Genomic DNA, 17912 nt, shown 5'->3' with positions numbered 1-17912 from the left:
GGATTTGTTCTAGTGTTCTCCCTTTCGGTATTTGTCACTCCCTTTCCTGATGGAAAATGGGCTTCTAGTATCCTTAATATATTTTCACATTTTGGTCAGTCCTCCTATACATAACCAAACTTGAATGAAGATATGTCGTTTTCCATTGCAGAAATGTTCTTTTTCCCCAGCTTGGACTCTTAACACTACACACCAGGCCATTACATGGTGCCACACCCAGCATTGACACTTCTTTTACCTTGTCTGGGCTCTGACATCTGTGCCAGGTTGCTTTTCTTCATGGAGTCCTTTTTACTGAGCTCTGCTCTGACGCTTCGTGCCGGGTGCCTCCCCATCTCATCCTTCCCACCTGCTAGCCCCTACCCGACCCCACAGATTCCCTCTTCACCTGAAGCCAGACCATGCCTTTGTGGAGATACCCTCTTTACCCTGCCTGTGCTTTGCCAGCCTGCACCAGGCCACCCTCCTGCACAGATACTCTCCTCCTTACTGGACCAGGCTACCAACAGCCCCGTATGAATCCATTGTAACCCAGGTCAGGCATTAACACCTACAGTAGGCTACCGCAGCTTCCCCTTCCCACCCTCCTAGCTTGGCCCTACTAATAATCACTTTGTCACTGTTCAGGGGGGTATTTGGTTCTTTCTTGTAGGTTCCTAGCTTTAAGATAGGATTGCCTACTAAAATTTACTTAGATCCTTGAGAACTCAAGGAAATCAGTGAAACATTATTGTTATTAAATAAAAATAAAATACCTGTAGTTGGTTCCTCTGTTTGAGCCTGTCTTGTTACAAGTTTCCCTTATTTCAGCTTCATGTAACCAAGTATTTTTTTCTTTCAATTTTTTTCTTTCAATTTGCTGTCTTACTAGTTTTCTGATGTCTAAAAGGAAAAAAAAGCAGATACTATTAAGAAATTAGAAGTTCTGCAAATTTAAAAGCAGTCTCTAAGCTGAATTGTAGGATTACAATCAATCAATAGGAATATCCTGAAGAAAACAGGCAGGGTTCTTCTGTTTTATACCCTGTGCCTGCGCAGTGTGCTCTCCCCTCGTCATCAGCCCTGTGGTCTCATTCTCTCCCTCTAGTAATAATCTAAGGTCTGCAGTGCTTTCTCCTTTCCTTTTCTTTCTTCCTTTAAATATTCTTCTTTTGAAACATTTTAACTTTTATTTTCATTTTCTGTCACTTTTGGTTTTTTTCATGCCACCTTGGCAGTATAGTTAAGTTTGTGCTAACGTAGAAGATTAGTGCTCAAATCTGAATTGCCATTTACTACTAGCTGTGTCATTCTCGGCAGGGAATCTCCCAGAGCCTTAGCTTCTTTATTTGTAAAATGACTATTATAGTGGTTGTTTCTCAGGATTGTTAGAATTACTTCAGCAAACATTTGCAAGTCCCTGGTTCATAATTGCATGGTAAATTAGCATTGTTACAGGAAGAGGTATGTCATTGTCACAGTATATACAAATATATTTCTTATATATCCCTCATGATATAATTATCAAGACAGTGAAACAATTCAATGAATTTTACCAGCATAACACATTTTTAAGTGATTGAAAAATCGTAAGCATCTTTTCTTATGTTTTTAATAGAGGCTTTGCAACACCGTCACTCTCCGCTCCCAATTTGATTATTTTAAAAAAGTGGATTACTAACTCAGATAGGTACACAGTCAAGCCAAGTTTTATGTTCTACTGGTGGTTTTCCTGAGAAAGCAGTTATGTAACTCCCTTGGAATGATTTACTACTTTTGTACATATAAAATTGTGGTGGTGTTAACGTACCAAATAATGTCCTTGGAAGCAAGGGTTTTGCCAGTGACTCAGCTCCGTCAGTCACCCTCAACGAGATGAGCCATGACTTTGTCCATTAGTTGGAAAAGAGTCTGGAGAGTGCCTTTTGCTTATTGTTTATCGTTGGTCTGACACTTGGGAATATGGTCATGGCTACTTCAGCCAGCCAGAAAACTTTCAAAATTTAAGTTATTAATGTATTATAAGGATCAAAATTTCTAGTATAACCTGTTCAGTTAGAACATAGTATGTTGGTTAATTGGATTTGGAGAAAGGGAGGCAATCAAGTTTTTATTGCAGTTTCAACATGTTGCAAAAGATTGTATAGATTGTTAAAATGTTGATGCATTCATATTTTTTTTGCCAGTTTTAAGCTTGTACGATTTTAAATCATTTTCTCACCTTGGAGACTCACTGCCCTTTTTTTTTTTTTTTTTTTTTTTGAGATGGAGTGTAGTGGCTGGAGTGCAGTGGCACAATCTCAGCACACTGCAAGCTCCGCCTCCCGGGTTCAGGCCATTCTCCTGCCGCAGCCTCCCGAATAGCTGGGACTACAGGTGCCCGCCACCACGCCTGGCTAATTTGTTTTGTGTTTTAAGTAGAGACAGGGTTTCACCATGTTAGCTAGGATGGTCTCCATCTCCTGACCTTGTGATCCGCCTGCCTCAGCCTCCCAAAGTGCTGGGATTACAGGCGTGAGCCACCGCGCCCGCCCCTGACTGCCCTTTAAGATGAGTACATAAGTAGTAGTAATACATTTTTCTTTCACATCCTGAAGGAGATATACTATGTTCACTGTTGAAATGAAACCATAAAGCTAGAGTTAGGAAGATTGAAGAAATGAAAAAGCTCACATGATTTTTGTCTCAGGAGAGGCTCTTCTAGGAAGGAGGCTCTTCGAGGATTCTTCGGAGATACGGTGGATTCCACAGCTGGAACAGGGAAAGGACAAGATGAGCCTGTGGGTGTAGAAAGGAAGGGAGTGCTTGAAAGATGATGAGGCGATGTCAGCAGGTCACAGAAACCCTCTGAAGCAGGCTCCACCTGGCCAGGCTGGGGACAGTTTGGGCTCCAAAATAATGACAGTAACAAATTTTAACTCACTGAATGAAATAGGAATCCATACATTGGTAATTATGTAAATAGAGGAATAAAACCAGTGATGCAAAAAGGGATGTATATGTCATCCCACAAAATATGTTCACAGAACATACGTACTAATTAAAAGAGGGAAAAGAGTAACTTTACAGTGGAGAGGCCTGGCAATCATCACTTGAAGCAAGTGGTCAGAGTTAATACTATCAGTAATGGTCAAATCAAAACCATACGCCATCCTCTAAAATGCAAGAAGACTCCTGCAGTACTTCTAGTATATTCTTACCAAAGATGTAGAACTTAAATTTGGTCATAGCAATACATGAGACAAACCCAAGTTAAAGCACAGTCTGTAAAATAACTGGCCTGCAATCTTCAAATGCATAAAGATCATGAAAGACAAGGAAAGAGTGAAGAACTGCTCCAGTTGGAAGAGACTTAAAACTAAATGCCATGTGTGATCCTAGATTGGATCTTTTTGCTCTAAGGATGTTAATGGGCCAGTTAGTAAATTTGAAGGGGATCTGAGGGTTCCTTCCATTGTAGTAATATATCAGTGTTAATTTTTAAATTTTGATTGTTAAGTTGGGATTATTTAGGAAAATACCCTTATTCATAGCGAATACACAGTAGAATATTTGGGGATGATAACACATGATTACAACAAATGTTTCAGGAAAAATGTGTTCTTTGTAGTGGTCTTGCAACTTTTCTCTAAGTCTGAGATTGTTTTCGCATAAAAGGTTAAAGGTTTAATTTTGTTTTTTTAACTGATAATGGATTAGGGTCATGTGAAAGTACTTTAGAGAAAACAAGACTTTCGAAAACATCATCTGTGAAGACGTTGAAAGACTGAGTTACCTCATGGGTAATTTAATAGGATATGCAGCTGATTTTTCACCTAATTTCTTGTTTGCAGTATCTACCCATACTTAGAATTGTCTGGTCTTAAAATATGCCCATTAGGACTTTCATGAAATTCTTTTGATTTTTGTAGAAAGTTCAGTTTCAGAGGATTTTTTTAAATAGATATTTAAGTTTGGTATCAACTTAGATAAAATCTATTTGGATTCCCAGTATAAATTTTAGTAATGTGTCCAATCTGTTTATTGAAATAGACTACAACTTTAGAATACTTTCTTTAGAGACATGAAGATTGGTATGTTATGGCTCAATTCAAAGTTGTTCTTTCTATTATGATCTATTTTATGATTCATAAAATCTATCTTGTGTTTGTCATCATAAGTGGAATTTGTTTTCTGCCCCATTCTACCTCAGAAACTAAGTATGTGGGCACCCATAACAATTGGTAGTAGTGTTTGCTTTGCTACTAAGCCAAGTTTCACCAGTACAGTGGGTAATTATTTTATTGTTCTATGAACATTGTATCCGCTGTTTACTAGGTTATTGTGAGGTTTTGGACCTTCATAGAAATTGCTTGGAACTGTTGTTCACTAAAGCCTGTTATACTTTTTATTCTCTGTGCGTGTCATCAGGGACTCATTGATACTGACACATTCGCGGGTCATTACTGATCGTTTAGATTGCTCTAAGACCTAAGGGGTCTTGGCCAGGTGTGGTGGTACATGCCTGTAATCCCAGCACTGTGGCAGGCTGAGGCGAGTGGGTCACCTGAGGTCAGGAGTTTGAAACCAGCCTGGCCAATATGGAGAAACCCCATCTCTACTAAAAATCCAAAAATTAGCTGGGCGTGGTGGCCGACGCCTGTAATTCCAGCTACTCTGAGGCTGAGACAGGGGAATCGCCTGAACCCGGGAGACAGAGGTTGCAATGAGCCGAGATCACACCATTGCACTCCAGCCTGGGTAACAGAGACAGACTCCATCTCAAAAAAAAAAAAAAAAAAAAAATCTAAGGAGTCTTTTGTCCTTATTTTACAATAAATTTCTTTTGATTTTGTGTAAAAACTTGAAACTGTTTTTGAATGTAAAGTAACATTTGAATACTTTTCTTGTGCCAGATATTAGGTTAAATGCTTTATGTGAATTTTCATTTGATTGTCACAGCTTTTGAGTTAGGTAGTTATTTTTCTCATTTTACAGATGAAATGGAGGGTTAGAAACCCATAGGTAGTAGATGCTAAAGCTGAGATTTGGACCTGGGTCTTCTAACTTTTAACTACTGGGTCTATTAAAATAATTTGGGAGGGAGGAAAAAACTCAGGCCTTTGGAAAATATGATTACATAAAATTGTCCTTTATATTGAGAAGCTTCCATAGTTACCAGTGTCCTTCACAGGGTTGATCAGAAAGACGTACATATTAGTGATGATGATAATGGTGAAGATAATCATTATTACCACAGGTACTTCTTATAATATAAGTATCTTTGGATTTTAAACTTTCAAATTGTATGAAAACTTTAATAGAACATCTGAGTAAATGAACAGTACAGTGTGCATGAAACCACTAAGCAAACTAAGGGAAATTAATTTTCTTTATATGATTTGTTAACATATCTCTAGATATACTTTATCAGATTCCACCATGGGTAAGTAGTGCCGAAGTTGCCCCGTATTTAGAGTTTTTCAATGAGGTTGTGTTCCTACGTAGAATCCTAAAGTTCAGCTATAACAGATATATTAATAAAGTCTATAGAATCTTTAATTGAGCATAATGGTGGCTGTTATTTTAAGTTGAGGCTTTTTGTTGAGCTGGATTGAAAGTGCAACTTATTAGAAGTTGCAGTATATTTCTTCCTGTTTCTTGTTCTTTATGTGAGCAGAAGATATACTTTAGTAGACCGAACACTTCAGAGCTGTATCTCATTTACCAATAAAATGTGAAAACAGTGGTAAATTCCTTCACTTGGGCTACCATTGTACAGGCCTATTTTAATGGTATAGTTTACTATCCTTTATGTTAAAAGCAGTATAGCTTAAAGAGGCTGGTAAATTGGAATTTTCCAATATCCTCAGCTTTTTTTCCTCCTGCAGTTAATTTGCTCTGCCGACTCCCTACGCGAGGTGGCAACAGCTGGCCCTTTGACTGGAGCTTGGGGGGATTAGAGAGTAGGGATCGCAGCAGCGTGCTCGGCCTCTTGCCTCTGTTGACTGTTCTTTATTGTTTGATGCCTGAGCATCTCCCAGACAGCAAGCAATTGTTTCTCGAAACTTAAAGTTTGTTTCTCTTGGGAGTAGACAATGCTGTTGGGGCTTGTCTTTGTGTTTCTTCACTTTCCCAGTCTCCTCTTATCCTCCATCCTATGCTTTCTCTAGATAATTAGAAAGGAGCAAAGATACCACCTTTTTATTTAGGTCTGCATGAGATTCTAAAACTTAGAAATATAGGCTATAGATGGAAGTTTCTTTTTTCAGTAAACCACCTCAGTAACAAATCATGTTTTAAATGAAAACTTTGTTCTTCATAATATCACTTAGTGAGAGAAAACAAATGCATTAGTGCATTTTTGAAATTATGGTACTAAAAGGGAGCAGCAGCAAGGTGACCTAATGCTGCCATTTTAAAAGCTAAGATTAGAAATGTGTCATAACTGCTTAAACCTAAAACAGTCCTTTCACTGACTCCAAAATATAATTCTAATTTATAGGATAGTTATAAGAAATCTCTATGCCATGTGGAAACTTGAATAAAAAGTAGTCAGAACATAGCTAAATAGAACCCTGAGGTAGGCAGAATGATTTTATTCTTCACATTTAGAAAAGAAAACGTCAGTTAACCCTGGAACTTAATTTCTACTAGTGACTTCACATTCCGACACTTCTCCCATACCTGCCAGACCCTTGAGTGTCGTTATGGATGAGAATATTGTCTGTGAAGTAGTATGAGATGGAAATTTTCCTAGGAAGATTATTGTACTCGGAATTTGGAACTGAAAATTGTGGAAAGGTGAAGTGATGTGTTTAAAACTGTTTGTGGAGGTGGGGCTCTGCCATGTGTATTTTGACAAAGCTGCACAGGTGATTCTTGCCATCTCCCATTACTGTCTACCCACCTGCCCCTGAGCTGGCACTCCAGAGAGTTCTTTCAGTACATAGCAAGATAATTTCTCATGCTATTAATTGGGATAAAATTGAAATATATTTATTTGTAGAGCCTGAGAGACAATGGCACTTTGGAAAATTTGGTGAGCAATTTGAACTGCATCTGCACTAGTATGTTCTTTTTGTTTCTGTAGACTTAACCAAAGAAAATGAATTTTAAAGGAAGAGAGGGTGACACCAAGTTGTAGAATTCTAGGTACATAGGTTCAGAGGAGATTTTTTTTTTTTTAAGGAAAAAAAAAAAAAAAAAACACCCAATCAAAAAGTATAGAGCAGGGCGTCCCGGAGAGAACACATGAACTAATCATCCCGGCAGTATCGTTCATATCTCGGTACTGTTGCTCTGTTTCCTTGGCTCACAATACCATTTCATTTCTCCTGGTTTTTAACACATCTCGAGGCAACCTTTTCCCTTTCTTTTTATGCACTTCTCTCACTGTGCCTCTTCTATGTCATCATCACTTCAACCTAACCCAGTATTTTTCTCCTACCTACTTATTTACCTTCCTTCAGTGACTAAAAACCTTGCTCAGATACTGCCAGTGTTGTTTAATTGAGCAGAATAGAAGCTTCTCACTATAGGCAACTGTAAATCAACGAAAATAACCATTTAAAGAAGAAAAACATTTTCATGTCTATCATGGTTGATCCCTTCTGCCAAAGTGATTTGGTTCGTTCATAAATTCCCCATACCTTGTGTGTTGCATATTGTGCTGTATACATGTTTACTGAATGTTTGATTGTGATCTTGTAATACAGACTGTTCATTTAAGCCCCCTTCTCTTGACTTAAAAAGTTGAGGAGAACTAACTATTTTCATCCCAAGGAAACTTTCTTCTACTCTGTCTTGCCAGGAAGTTACTGCTCTTTTCTCTTATAGAGCAGCTTGCATCTGTGGCATTCACTCCTGTTCCTCCCACTGCTTCCATCTTGCAGTCTGACTTTCATCTATATCAAAACCACTTATTGATGGACCACCAATGATTTCCTAATGCCAGTCTACCCAGTTCACCAGGAAACTTCAATAACTCTTTATGTTTATTAGGAATTTTTAAGTTTATTGGAATACATTCAAGTGCTTTTTGGAATGATTATATGATATAGAAATGTATATGTTTGAAAGACAGAAACATTGTTTTTTTTCCTCTTCACTACAGAATAAACAACATACTTGTTTTATGGTAACAATACTTGAATTCTTTAAGGTATCTTTTCATAAATGTGGCAATTTTAAAAATCTGGCCTTTGTAAAATAATTTTTTATAGTAAGACGATGAACACATTAAAGCAACTAGGGAAGATAGTGAAGAATTATTTTTACCTTGAGTCTGTATAGATGAAGTAGGCTCTGCTTTGTGTTGGAACAGAACAAACAAACAAAAAAACCTGAGTTGATACAAAGATAAAGTAATCCTCAGGGAAAGTCCTCTGTGTTAGAGAAGTAGTTATTTACACACCAAATTCCCCGTGACAACGCCTGAGTAGTGTGGTTTCCAGGTTATTGATGAGAAAATCGAGACCCAAAATGGGTCTTTTAGAATGGAGTACATTTTTCATGGCCTAAGTCTGTCTTAAAAAGTCACCATTGAGGAATACTAATAAATTAGTATGAGAGTAAAAGAAATTTTCTTTTCTATAGTATTGTACATGCTGCTGGTAATCAACACTTTACTAGCAAGTATGTTCTTTTGCCTTAAACTCAGGTTTTAACTGATTAAGAATAAAGACAAGAATGTTCTCTCCAATAATGTATGGATTAAATTTGCCATTTATCATTTTAAAGTAGGTTTTATTTATATACTATTGTGAAAATACTCTTATGTATCCAAAAGGCCAATGCACAATTTTTTTTTCTTTTTCTTCTTTTTTGAGAAAGAGTGTCACTCGCTGCCCAGGCTAGAGTGCAGTGGTGTGATCATGGCTCACTGCAGCCTTGAACTCCTGGGCTCAAGTGATCTAATACCTTTAAAGTTGGGAATAAACTTTATCTTAAGCGTTTTTATTTTGAAGTTGTTATGTTTTTGCATATTCGGTAGAAAAAGTAGAATGTAGTAATTGAAAACCTAATCACAAAACAAATCATTGGACTATGCAACATTATATAAAAAATAAAATTAAACAAGATATGAAATCTTAAGAGATTGGTGGATCGATGCACATGAAACTAGTAACCTCTGTTAAGCACAATTCTCCAGGTAGTTGGAAAAATTAGTTAAATGTGAAGAGAATTTTAATTTTTCACTATTTTGTACATTTCTAAACTGTGTCTTCCACAGCCCTTCTCCCCCAGAGAGCACGATTCAGAATTACCTTTGAAATGTTATAGTCTTAATTATCCTATTCATGGAATGACGAAGCTATTACATGATGTGCTCTACCTTAAAAGTAACAGATATTTTCCCAAGTAACCTATTGCCGATTGTGATGCCAAGAGACATTTCATGGGACCACATGGTCGTTGCTCATCATGATGCCATCCTCAGTGGTTGGGGGATTCACAGTGAATTCTCGTATCCTGTAACTATGCATCATGGATCCGTCATCTGAAAATAAATCAAAATCTTTATTAAACTCAGTTTTCACACTTGTACCACCCATTTAAGATTCTTTCATTGTTACCTCCTGTGTATGGAATGTTTCATTTTAATTTCTCTTAGAGCAGCTCACTCATCTGTTCTCTAGTTTCAATATTCTGATCAGTGGAAGTTTGCTGTTTTTTGTTAACTTCAGTTAGATCTCCTTTCTGGGCCAAGAATTAAAGCCTTTTTATCTTCAGTCTCTCCTTTTGTTGGCACCGCTTCATCGTCTGTGTCATATGTACAGATCTGTCTTTAGACTGATCTTTACCAAAGTACACTACCGGAATTTGAGGGGTTTTGTTTTTTTTTTTTTAACATCCTTTTTATTATGACAGAGCTAGTGTTTATGCATTGTGGGAAATTAGAAACTATAGATGGCAAAATTTTAAAAACTAATTGCCACCACCCAGGGTTTAGCACTGTAGTTTAAGACAATTTTGAATGTGGTCCTAGGGACATAATTTCTGGACGCATTTTTCGTGAAGAGGTCTCAGGTTGGCTTCTTACACCCACACATCTTCAGCTCATTGTCATTGCCCCTATTTTTAATTTCTCATCGCTCAGTGGGCTAAATTTTTCTTCATTGTCTTCATATAAACTTATTTCAGAAATATTCATTAAGAGGAATAAGCAGCATTAGTAAAAATGAAACCTATGACACCAGTTATTTATAGTTCAAGTATTCGGGAAGCCATATTGTAGCATAGCATGTACTGAAAATCACTGTCCTTTGAACAGTAATCCCATACCTGTATTTGGTACCTGGCCTTCCCGTATGTGCTTGTGTATTCATTATATCTCCTTTCTTTCTTCAAAGATGCTCAAGTCATTCTCATCTTAAAACTAATGGGTTGAACCTTCCGTGCAGTCTAGTAGCTACTGTGAACTCTAATCTCTATTACAAAGGTTAGCTCTTTGAGTCTCACTTCTACTGAAACTATGTTTTTCCCAAGATTACTGAAAATTTAAGAGAAAATAATGCCCCAGGCATGCATTCAGGACTAGAAAATACTTCCATGTACAGAAAACCAAACACCACGTGTTCTCACTCATACATGGGAATTGAACATTGAGAACACATGGACACAGAGAGGGGAACAACATACACCAGGGTGTGTTGGGGCATGGGGGGTCAGGGGAGGGAACTTAGAGAACTTAAGTGCAGCAAACCATCATGGCACACATATACCTGTGTAACAAACCTACACATTCTGCACATAGATCCCGCTTTTGTTTTTGTTTTTGTTTTTTAAGAAGAAATAAAGGGAAAAAAAAAAAGATTTCAAAACTTTAAAAAAAAAAAAAAAAGAAAGAAAGAAAATACTTCCTTGTAACTGCATCATTTGGTACTTTGGAGTCCATATCCTACTTGAAACTCTAGGATCTGGCCCTCACATTTATATAGTGCTTTGCAGTTTACAAAACTTCTGCTTGTCCATGTGTGTCTTGTAAAGTCATATGAGGCTTGTAAGGCATTATATGCCCATTGTTCAGATAGAGAAATTAACATTCATTGACGTAAATGGTTAAGCCAATTACATAAATATTTATGGCAAAGCTGGGGCTAATCATATGTGTTACAGATAGGACTTTTTTTAGAATTGTTTAGGTATTCTGTTCATCATTTGTCTTTGGGTTTGTGTTTGTGTTAACCATAGACAACCAAGTTCGTGTAATTTGGCTTCTTTTTTTATGTGATTTTTAATATGTGTTAAGGATCTATAACAATGAATTTGCCTCCTAAAGAGGTACATAATGTTTTCATTCCTCAAAAAAGATAATTCTCAGTTTATAAATCTATGTATACTCAGTGCCAGTTGAATTTTGTGATTGTTCTTTTCAATAGAAAAGAAATTGTGACTTAAAGGTGATTTTCTAATTTAATTTAATAAGTGAAATTAGTTTAGAAATTATTTTTATTTTTCTGAGCCTGATTCTCACTCGGTTGTGATAAACAGCACCTCTGTAAAATAAATTCAGTGATAAACCAAGAACTTCTGAAATCAGCCTAACATGAATACCTGTTCTTCTTGTGCTAAGTTTCATAATACTTTATCCTAATACACTATTTTTTTAAGAGATGGAACTTTTATTTTACTTTTGCTTTCACCTCACCTAATTCATAATTTTATTAAAACCTACAATTTTTAATTTCATTTTATAATAAATTTGTAGTTTGGTTTGTAAAGCAGGATTACATTCTCTGATCTTATACTTTCTTTTACTTTTAAAATTACAGTGATGAACTGACTGTTTAAGAATCATTCTCATGATTCATTCGTCTGTTTTGCCTCCTTTTTAAAGCTTCAGCACTGAAGGTCTTTTGACAAACCAATATTTATAACAGTTTGACAGCAGGATGAGGAACAGCGTTTGTCTTTGTAACAGCTTGAAGAAAGACCCTTTCCAGGACCCAGTCATGCAGTTACAATCTTGACCTCTTTCTTATGCTGGGAACATGCATACAGCAGCACCTCCCATGTGTTTTCTTGTCCCATTGACTGTCCATTCACTTCCCATCTGTTTTGCAGTCTTAAAGGAACAGAAGGGGCCCTCTTATAAATCTGTCTTTGCAGGTGATAAATGATGCCTATCTCTTTAAGGGCTGCCTGGGTGGTTTTCCTTTTCTTAGAACATTTCTGCTTTCCTCCTAAGTAAATTCAGGGAAAAATATAATTTTAGAAAGAAGAGAAAAAGAAAAACAAGATGAATTTTTTAAAGCATTTTTAATTGACTAAGAGTATTTTACTGATCTTTTTTAGTCTTCCCAATTAATAATGCCTAAATAATATTTTTTTAAATGTATTATAGACATTTAAATTTTTATCAGGGAGCAAAATGAATGTATTCATTTTGAAATAATGGAACTTTTTTTGAGAAAAAGCAATGTATCAATGAGTTAACATATAAAATAACTTTTTAAGTTTTTTGTCATAATTTAAGTGTGGAGCATCTTATGTATTGGATACAAAAGTGAAATATTTCAGAGTAAATCATTGTAATCTTATGGTAAAATCTATTCATTTTTTACATTTAAAAAGATGATCATAAATCCCATAAACATTTATGCTTTTACTTCTGTTGCTGAAAATAAGCATTATAGGAATAGATATTGATATCATTGGGTTTGCTAAGAATTCAGCAGAAATAAAAATAATTTACTTTTTCTCCCATGCAGAAATTATTTATGCAAGGTTTTATGTAACAAATATTGTCCCTCCGTGGCCCTGCAGAATGTTCTTAAATTACTGATTTAAAAACTATTACCAGTATAAAATGACCACTTTTAGAATATTGTGTTGTATTATTTGAATCAGCTGGCTAATAATATATCTTCTACAGACTAGCTTGTTCGCTTATTAATTATCCAAAAGGAATTTGAGGCAACTTACATATATCCTATGCAAAAGATAAAACTACTTAAGTGAAAACTTTGAGTTGAAGGAAAAGGAAAATCCAGGCAAGTGAAATAAAGTAAAATATAAGATAGAATTGGTGCCCCCTCAAAATGCATGCTCAAGGGTTCTACATACAGGCAGACCTCATTTTGTTGCATGTCACTTTATTGCACTTCACAGTTACTGCATTTTTAACAATAGAAGTTTTGTGGCAACCCTGTATTGAACAAGCCTGTTGGCACTATTTTCCCAACAGCATGTGCTTACCTCATGTCGCTGTCACATTTTTATAATTCTTGCAATATTTCGAGTTTTTCCATCATTATTCTATCTGTCATGGTGATCTATCATCAGTGATCTTTGATGTTTGTATTGTAGCTGTTTTGGGTACCACTAACTAACTGTGCCCATATTAGTCAGTGAACTTAATCAGTACATATGTGTATTCTGGCTGTTCCACCAACTAGACATTCCCTGTCTCTCTCCTCCTCTTCAGGGCCTCCCTATTCCCTAGGACACAACAGTATTGAAATTTGGCCAGCTAGTAACCCTGCAATGGCCTCTACATGTTCAACTGAAAGAAAGAGTGCCATATCTCACTTTAAATCAAAAGCTAGAAATGATTAAGCTTAGTAAAGGAGGCTTGTTGAAAGCCAAAACGGGCCATTAGCCAAACTGTGAATGCAAAAGAAAAGTTATTGAAGGAAATTAAAAGTGTTATTCCAGTGAACACACAAATGATAGAGCAGAACAGCCTTTTTGCAGAAAGTTTTACTGGTCTGGATAGAAGATCAAACCAGCCATAACATTCCCGTAAGCTAAAACCTAATCCAGAACAGGTCCCTAACTCTGTTCGATTCTCTGAAAGCTGAGAGAGGTGGGAAGCTGCAGAATCAAATCTGAAGCCAGCAAAGGTTGATTCGTAAGGTTTAAGAGGAAAAAAGCCATTTCTGCAACATAAAAGTACAAGGTGCTGAGGTAGCAGCTGCAGCAAGTTATCAAGAAGATCTAACTGAAATAATTGATGAAGGTGGTTATGCTAAACAGCAGATTCTTGATGCAGATGAAATAGCCGTCTACTGGAAGAAGATGCCATCTAGTAGTTTAATAGCTAGAGAGAAGTCAGTGCCAGGCTTCAAGGCTTCAAAGGAGAGACTGTGCCTCCCATTGGGTGCTAATGCAGCAGGTGACTTTAAGTTGAAGCCAACCCAAAGAATTTACCATTCTGAAAATACTAGGGCCCTTAAGGATTATGCTAAGTCTACCCTGCTTGCTTTCTAAAAGTGGAACAAAAAGCCTGGATGACAGCACATCTGTTTACAGCATGGTTTACTGAATATTATAACTCTTGAGACCTGCTCAGAAAAGTTTTCTTTCAAAATATTACTGCTCATTGACAATGCATCTGGTCAAGCAAGGGTTCTAAGGGAGATGTACAAGGAGATTAATGTTTTTGTGCCTGCTAGCACAACATCCATTCTGCAGCCCATGGATCAAGGAACACTTTACACCTTGAAGTCTTATTATTTTAAAAATACATTTCTTAAGGCCCTAGCTGCCATAGATAGTGATACCTCTGATGGATTTAGGAAAAAAAAAGGAAAAGCTTCTGGAAAGGACTCACCATTTTAGATGCTGTTAAGACCATTCAGGATTCATGGGTGGAGGTCAAAATGTCACCATTAACAGTTTGGAAGAAGTTGATTCCAACTCTCATGGATGACTTTGAAGAGTTTGAGACTTAAGAGGAGAAAGTAACTGCAGATATGGTAGAGACAGCAATAGAACTAGAATTAGTTCTCTTGTAATATGATAAAACTTGAACAGATGAAAAGTTGCTTTTTATGGACAAGCAAAGAAAGTGTTTTCTTCTTTCTTTCTTTTTTTTTTTTTTTTTTTGGCAGTCTCAGTTTGAAGAAAGTGTTTTTTGAGATGGAATCTGTTCCTGGTGAAGATGCTGTGAACATTGTTGAAATGGCAGTAAAGGATTTAGAATATTACATAAACTTACTAGATAAAGCAGCTGCAGGGTTTGAGAAGATTATCTCCCAATTTTTAAAGAAGAAAAATTTGGGTAAAATTTATCCAAAATTACCTATTGTGGGTAAAATGCTATCAGACAGTATCACATGCTACTATGAAATCTTTCATGAAAGGAAGAATCAGTCAGTGCAGCAAACTACAATTGTTATCTTATTTTAAGAAATTGCCATAGCCACCCTAACCTGCAATAACCACCACCCTGATCAGTCATCAGGGTCAGACCCTCCACCAGCAAAAAGATTATGACTCACTGAAAGCTCAGATGATCCTTAGCATTTGTTAGCAATAAAGTATTTTTAAATAAGGTACGTACATTGTCTTTTTAGACATAATGCTATTACACACTTAATATATTACAGTATGCTGTAAACGTAACTTAAATGCACTGGAAAACCAAAACACCTTATGCGACTCTCTTTATTGTGATACACGCTTTAGTGTGGTAGTCTAGAACCAAACTTGCGTATCTCTGAAGTATGCCAGTACTCTGCTAGAGGGAAGATGCAAATGTAGCCCTCAGTTTCCTGGTGGCTGGCAGATACAAAATGGAAAGCAGAGGTCATTACATCATTCGTGGTGGCCATCAGACAGCAACACAGCAGTTGCTTAGGAGAAGCATAGGTCTTCTTGGTACACACAGCTGAGAGAAATTTCCCTTAAAGTGGACCCTGAGTTAGATGATATAATAATGAATCTAATGGCTACGTATAATCAGCAATATCCTGGGGCCCTTTATTGTAATGTTTCTCACGCAGGCTAACATACGCAGTTCTAGGGAAAAAATGATGCTGTCCAAACATATAGCTATTTGGTTTGGCTTATCTAAGGATAAAATACCTAGTATCCAGAGAAATAGATGAACTTACATCCTCCATACGGTCTCCCATAAATATTATTTGTTTTTGCAGCTGATCCTTTAATAAGTATCAGGTAGCCAGAAGTTCAAGATTTTACACTTACTGACATTGACAAGCACCTGGAATGGTACTACCTTTTTTTTTTTTTTTTTTTTGAGACATCTCACTCTGTCACCCAGGCTGGAGTGCAGTGGTGTGATCTTGGCTCACTGTAACCTCCACCTCCTGGATTCAGGTGATTTTCCTGCCTCAGCCTCCCAAGTAGCTGGGATTACAGGCGCCCACCATCACACCCAGCTAATTTTTGTATTTTTAGTAGAGATGGGGTTTCGCCATGTTGGCCAGGCTGGTCTCGAACTCCTGAGCTCATGTGATCTGCCCGCCTCAGCCTTCCAAAGTGCTGGGATTACAGGCGTGAGCCACTGTGCCCAGCCAAGTACTACTTTTTTTATTAGTTAAGTCGGAGCCATAATCATTATAACTGAGCTGAAATTAGGATTGCCATCCACTTAAGAAAGTTGAGTGGTCTAACAAGGATAAAAGCCTAAGTATAAGGCTAATTCATGTTCATACTGAAACCTTTTGGGGAATAGGCCTAAAATACATAGAAAATATTTGAAGAGGTTTTAATTGTACTAGCCAAAGGGAGCCTGGTAGAAATGCTTGTGTTATAAGAGTTTATTTTTTTAAAAGCTGAATTTATCTGACCAGGCACGGTGGCTCACGCCTGTAATCCCAGCACTTTGGGAGGCCGAGGCGGGTGGATCATGAGGTCAAGAGTTTAAGACCAGCCTGGCCAATATGGTGAAACCCCGTCACTACTAAAAATACAAAAAAATTAGCCAGGCGTGGTGACACATGCTTGTAGTCCCAGCTACTCGGGAGGCTGAGGCAGAAGGATTGTTTGTACCCGGGAGGCAGAGGTTGCAGTGAGCCGAGATCATGCCACTGCACTCCAGCCTGGGCAACAGAGCAAGACTCCATCTCAAAAAAAAAAAAAAAGAGCTGAATTTATCAACAAATTGCTATGGAGCTTTTCATATATTCAGCATGCTGTAATATACCTCACAGACTTTCCAAAGGCTACTTTCTTTCTAAATTATACTTTATGGGGGTCACAAAATAGCAAATCTTTAATAATCACCTTTAATGATTAAGTATTGTTTAAGTCAGACTACTCAACTATGAATGCATAAATATTCATGGACATCTATTACATAGCAAGCAGTGCTATGCTGGGCCGAGTGATTTTAAATAACAGACTTTTTGGTAAGTAGAGAATTTATACAAGCAGTCCTTGCTGTTCTCCACATTAATGCTTAGAAAAAATACGTTATAAAAATGATCTTTCCAAAATGAATTATGAAGCCCCGTGAGAATGATATGGCAATTTGTGGTTACATATTTTACTAGAGGGTTAATATCAAATAAATAAAAAGATACTAAGGAATAAACAAAAAGAATTTTAAAGATGCAGTTATATAATGAATTAGAACAATACATTTTAATCATAAGTTTTAAATTAGTGTGGACTTTGAATTCTCATGGACAAATTGCTTCATTTTATAGATAAAGCTAGGACTGTGGCTTACCCAGTTATAAAGTTAATGGCAAATACCACATTGTCATATATTTTAAATGATACACTCTGCTTTATAAAAATCATATAAAATAACTGCCCCATAGATTATTAAAGATGTTAGACTAGGGAGCCTTAAAATTTTTTTTCATCGAATGTTTCTTTCATTATTAATTCCATGAAGTCCATGTTACAGAAGATTTTGTCTACAACAGTGCAGTTAACATTCTTCGCATTAGAAATACAACCACCAGCTAGAGTTCCTAATCAGTATAAGGAAGTAGTTGTTAGGAGAGGGGATGTGCTTCTAGTCCAAATGAAGATTTCCATTTTGAGTTTTTGAAGTAATGGAACTCACCCAGCCTTTACAGGCCCCAGAAATCTGGGAACCTCAGCTTTCAAAGTACTGTACCAGTCCTTAACGGTTTTCCTGGACATGTGAATGATGCCTCCTTCTGTAACATGCGGGAGTATTCAGTTTGTCTTCATTGAGTGTTTAAAAATAATCATGCTTATTTTAAGGAAAAAATCTACAGAAC

At 36.8% G+C, this 17912-nt stretch overlaps 1 protein-coding gene across 9 annotated transcripts in view; it reads left to right on the top strand.

Moving 5' to 3' along the window:
• OPA1 (OPA1 mitochondrial dynamin like GTPase) overlaps positions 1 to 17912 on the top strand; it is a 99302-nt gene that overhangs the window by 70394 nt on the left and 10996 nt on the right. The gene's annotated exons all lie outside the window — the stretch shown is intronic.

This window comes from Macaca fascicularis, chromosome 2, assembly GCF_037993035.2.
Source record: "Macaca fascicularis isolate 582-1 chromosome 2, T2T-MFA8v1.1".
In the NCBI taxonomy this organism is placed as follows: domain Eukaryota; kingdom Metazoa; phylum Chordata; class Mammalia; order Primates; family Cercopithecidae; genus Macaca; species Macaca fascicularis.
The sequence above is the reverse complement of the archived record's forward strand: the minus strand, read 5'-3'. Positions and strand labels throughout refer to the sequence as shown.